Source organism: Scyliorhinus torazame, chromosome 24 (assembly GCF_047496885.1).
Source record: "Scyliorhinus torazame isolate Kashiwa2021f chromosome 24, sScyTor2.1, whole genome shotgun sequence".
Taxonomy (NCBI): Eukaryota; Metazoa; Chordata; class Chondrichthyes; order Carcharhiniformes; family Scyliorhinidae; genus Scyliorhinus; species Scyliorhinus torazame.
The window spans coordinates 55801895-55807580 of NC_092730.1; the positions used below are offsets into that span (position 1 = coordinate 55801895).

The 5686-nt window shown below is 44.9% G+C and overlaps 1 non-coding gene across 1 annotated transcript; it reads left to right on the forward strand.

Moving 5' to 3' along the window:
• The first annotated feature begins 263 nt into the window (after positions 1–263).
• trnap-agg (transfer RNA proline (anticodon AGG)) lies at positions 264–355 on the forward strand. Its single transcript has 2 exons — positions 264–299; positions 320–355. It is a non-coding gene; the product is annotated as a tRNA-Pro (tRNA).
• The last annotated feature ends 5331 nt before the right edge of the window (positions 356–5686 follow it).

The window sequence follows — 5686 nt, forward strand, 5'->3', positions numbered from 1 at the left end:
GGTTTGTTTCAAACACTAGCTTTCGGAGCACTGCTCCTTCCTCAGGTTCTGTTTTATTTTGTTCGCAGTGGAGGCCAACAAACCCAAAATACCCCAATTTACCCAATGATCCCAGTACGAAAAGCAAGGGACAACAATTTTTCTTTTGATTTTATTTTAACAACGAAACCAAATTGAACAGGAATAAAGAAGCGCATTGAGCTGATACAATAAGCTTCGGGAGGCAATGATAAGCTGGTTTGAGTGAGCTGTGATCTTCGGTTGGTTCGTTGGTCTAGGGGTATGATTCTCGCTTAGGGAGCTTCCATTTGCGATAAAATGCGAGAGGTCCCGGGTTCAAATCCCGGACGAGCCCTGTTTTTTTAAATCAGGACGATCGATATGGTGTCATTGACTGAAATCGGGAGCAGGGTTGAGCTGCAGAGAATATATCAGTGCTGAACACGTGAAGAAACGAACACGACATTTAAAGACCGTTTCACCATGGTGTCGGACTCTGAATTTATCCTCAGATATCAAGTAAAACAAACGAACGCTTGTGCATCCAGGTAGCTGGCTGAATGCAATGGTTGTATGTGACCCCGATAACCTTTGATTTATTTGCTGAACAAGAATCTTTCAATCTCCGCCTTAAAAATAATCAATGTCCCGCTTCCACGCCTTCTGAGGCAGAGTTCCAAAGTCGCACACCTCTCTGAGAGGGAGACATTTCCAAATCTCCGACCGAAAAGGGCGAAATCCTTGTTTTTCTCTGCCCAATAGTTCTGCTCTCACCCACAAGCAGTGACATCCTTTCCACGTCCACCTTGTCAAGACCATTCAAAATCTGATGTACTTCGATCAAATTAACTGTCAGTCTTCACATCTCCACTGGAAACAAGTGCAGTCTGTCTAACCTTTCCTCATTAGAAACCCCGCTCATTCCTGGCACCAATCGAGGAAACCTCCTCTGAACCGTCTCCAACGTATTTACATCTTTCCCCAAATAAGGAGACCAAAACTGCACAGCATTAGCGAAATGTTACAGCTCCTGGCTTAAAAGGGACAGTAGTAATAGGGACAGTAGGATATAAATGTGGCTGAATATTAAGAACAGAATGTAATGGTCAATTAGAGACTTTTCGGACTGGAAGAAGGTTTGTAGTGTTCCACATGGGTTCCTACTGGAATATTTGCTTTCCCTGATATATAACAATGTGCTAGATCATGGTGCACAGGGAACAGTTTCAAAGTTTGATGATGGTACAAACTTGGAAATTTTGTAAATTGAGACGTGGACAATCTGGATAGAACTTCAAAAAGATTTTCAATCTGGAGACGTGTGAGATGATGCATTTTGGTAGGGAAGTATAGAATCATAGAATTTACAGTGCAGAAGGTGGCCATTCGGACCATGGAATCTGCACCGGCTCTTCAAAGAGCACCCCACTGAAAACCACACCTCCACCCTGTCCCCGTATCCCAGCAACCCTATCTAACCTAAGGGCAATTTAGCATGGCCAATCCACCTAACCTGCACATCTTTGGAGTGTGGAAGGAAACCGGAGCACCCGGAGGAAACCCACGCAGACACAGGGAGAACACAGACACTGATCCAAGCGCGATCCGAACCTGAGACCCAGCGCTCTGAAGCCATAGTACTAACCATTATGCTACGGTGCTGCCATTCAAATATTTATGGGATGAAGGAGCAGAGAGAAGTGGGTGTATGTGTGGATAGACCATTGAAGGTAGCAGGACAGGTGGAGAGAACAGACAATAAAGCAGATCTTATTCTGGGTTTATTCCGAATGGAAAAGAGAACAAGAGGAAGGAGGTTATGCTGACTCTGTACAAGGCGCTAGTTAGACATCAGATGGAATATGTTGCACAGCTCTGGGAGCCACAATATTGGAAGGCTGTGGACGTATTGGGCAGCGTGCAGAAGAGGTTTATAGAATAGGTTCCATTTATGAGGCTAGATTGGAGATGTTGGGAACGTTCTCCTTGGACAGAATCAGGCTGAGGGTAGATTTGATCGAGATGTTCAAAATCATGAGCGGGCGAGGCGAAGTAAATAGAGCGAAACAGTTCCCCCGAGTTAAAAGAGCAAGAACGAGAGGGCACAGATTTCAGTTGATTTGCAAAGGAAGCAGATGTTTGAAAAAGAAGCACTTTTGCACAACGAGTGCTTCGGGTCTGGAACGCACTGACTGGAAGTGTGGTGCAGGCAGGTTCAACTGAAGCGTTCAAGAGGGCATCAGGTGATTACTTGAATAGAAAAAACTTGCAACAGTTCGGGGACAGGGCGGGGGAATAGCACTAACTCGTAATGCTTGTTTGGAGAGACGGTGTAAACACGATTGTCCAAATGACCTCTTTCTGCGCTGTAACCATTCTCTGATCCTGTGATGTGGTTTCACCAATTCACTGTATCACTCAAGAATAACTCCCTTACTTTTATGTTCAACTCCTCTCGTAATAAGGATATAAATCTACTCACCTTCTTAATTACTTGTTGCACTGACACACTCAGTTTTCGAGATTCATGCATCAGCAAACCGAGATCCCTCGTAATTCTGCAGCCGTTGGACGTCGAAGTAAAGCTCTGTTTATTTTTACTCTACCTGCCAAAGCGAAACCCTGCGCTTTTTAAACATTGTTTTGGAGCTGCCAGGTTTCTGTCACTCACTCAACCTCTCTCTATCCGTCTGTAATCTGCTTCTGTCCTCTTCACAACATACTTCACTCCCTATCTTTGTGTGATTTTCAAAACTTCCCCACTCAATGGGCTTTGTCCAGATATAAAATCCTGGAACAAGCAGAAAAACTCGGTGAGCCTGACGTGATTTAACACGCAGCCTTCGGATCGGCATTCAGAAGCGCTATCGGGCGCCACAAGACCTCCTGTCGAAGATTAAATTTCAATGCTGACAGATTTCCTCATTTACACCTTGATTATATTCTGTAAAGTGACGATCAGAAGAGAATCATGTAAGGAAACAGAATATTCGCTCCCTCGCTCCTTTCCCTCTTTACTTCCTGTTGATTTACATCGAATGGAAGAGTAACAGGAAAAATAAATAACCAGAGAGCAGAAACACAACATTACCCTGTGCGGTCAATTTATTCTCAAATGTCTCAATATATTGAGTGAGTGAGAAATACTTTAGCCTTTAGAGTTGAAAATAAATCTGAATCTGATTGAATCCACGAATGATAGAGTTTTATGTCCTTTTGTTTCTAATCGGTGAGATGCTGCAAATTGTGGACCAGCAGTTCCCCAAGTACAAGGGAGCAGTTCCATCCTTTCTTTTCTTCCTTCCTACATTGTTCTCTCCGTTTCTCCTTTCTCACCGAGATGGTAAAATGTTGGGAATTCCAGTTTAATTTCCTCTTCAGGCGGTGTTTTGTCAATTCCAAACGATATTAAACATTCCAATCAAATGCATTTGTTATTTCCCATTGTTGCTCCCTGTGTTTATTGTGTTGTATTCTCTCACTGTCTGTTTATGATCAATGTTCCGCCTCGCTGTCTGTTCCTGTGAAGATCAGCGTCACCTCCCGCCTAGCAGCCTTTAAGTTGCTCTGCGCCAATCATAGAAACATAGACAATTGGAGCAGAAGGAGGCCCTTCGGCCCTTCGTGCCTTCTCTGCCATTCATTGTGATCATGGCTGATCATCCAACCCAATTGGCTGATCCCTCCTTCCCCCGCCTCCCCTCCCGTATTGTTGATTGCCTTCACCACACGTGCGTCATCAAACTGTTTCTTGAAAATATAGTGGTTTTGCCTCAGCAAATTGCTGTGGGAGCAAATTCCAATCTGACCAAACTCTGCGTAAAGACATTTATACTCTTCTCCGTCCAACACGGTCTACCCCATATCCTCAGACTGTGACCCCTGGTTCTGAACATCCCACCATCAGGAGCATTCTTCCTGCATCAACTCTGTCCAGTCCTTTTGGAATTCGACAGCTTTCTATGAAATCCCCTCATTCTTCTGAACGCCAGCGAATACAATCGCAACCGCCCAGTCTCTCCTCATACGTCAGACCTTTAATCCCAGGAATCAGTGTGCTGTACCTCCTCTGCGCTCCCTCTACAGCAAGAACACCCTTTCTCAGAGAAGGAGACCAAATGTGCACACGATATTCCAGACCTGGCCTCACCAGGGCCCTGGATAATTGCACCAAGAATATTCCTGCTCCTGCACTGAAATCCTCTCGCGATGAAGGCCAACATACTATTGACCTCCTTTCCCGCCTGCTGCACCTGCAAGCTCACCCTCAGCAACAGGTGTACGAGGACCGCCAGGTCTCGTTCCACATTCCCCTCTCCTATTAATGGACATTCAGATGACAATCTGCCTTCCTGGTTTTGCTCCCAAAGTGTATAACCTCACATTTATACATATTATACATTCATCTGCCATTCATTTTCCCACTCACTCAACTCATGTGGAGTTAGAGCAATTCATCCTGTCAGTTCGCATTTCATTATAGTTGGATTCCAGCTTGTGTGACTATCTGTGTGGAGTTTACACTTTACCCCGTGTCTTCATGGGTTTTTTCAGTGTGTTCCTGTTTCGTCCCACAGTGTAGGTTGGGTGGATTCGTCATGAGCAAGTGCGGGGTTATGAGGAGAAGCGGAAGAGTGGGTCCAGGTCGAGTGCGCTTTCCGAAGTTCGGTGCAGGCTCAAGAGGCCGAATGTCCTGCAGGGTTTCTCTGGATAACAAATTAGAATCGTCAGAACTCCGACATTGACGGGATGTTTGAGGCGTCCGAGTGATGTCCATCATGATGCGATCAATTGTTTGTATCTTTCAGTCTTCCGCGGTGTTTTATTTACAATGTGTAGAAACATGTTGGACATGGTGTTGAAGTGTTTCCCATCAGTCCAATCAGAACAATCCCTGAGCTGACATGATGGAAATGTAATTTGCTGACAGGAACAACATTTCCAACACTTCACATCTGGCTGCACATCTGGACCAATGCATTTAGACAACCTTCTTCCGATAGTTATTGGGGATGTTAAAAGTCCATGAGGTGGTTTGGTGAAGTCAGGTTACATGGCGAGTTGGCCGAGAGGTGACGGTGATGCGCTGCTAATCCATTGTGCTTTGCATCTGCGGGTTTGAATCCAGTCTCGTCGACACGGAACTAGGATGAAGGTTAGATTCGGAGTTCAACAGGCCTGAGGAATGAATCTTCTTGCACCAATCTCTATACCGATATTCCTAATCCTCTGTCTGATAATCGATTTAAATCACGACACCAGCTTTGGGCAGGAGTTTGGCACCATGAAAACATGCGGCTTCAGAAACTCCAAAACAGACGCCAGCTTCATCTGGGGCACTGCTGGCAGATTTTGTCTTTCCAGAACCGGCCACCCAGCCGTGAAAACAAGTTCATCAGATGATCTCATTACACTGTAAGACGGAGGAGCAGAAGTAGGTCATTCGGCCAATCGTGTCTGCTCCACCATTCAGATAGGTTTTAACTGATCTGATATAATCCTCAAACCCACTTTCCCACATCATCCCCATAATCCTTGATTTCCTTACTGATTAAAAATCTGTCTGTATCAGCCTTGAACATATTAACTGACCCAGCCTGACAGCCCTATTCGGTTACAAAAATGGTTCCACAGATACACTATAGTCTGAGAGAAGAAATTACTCATCATCCGTGCTTTGAATGGG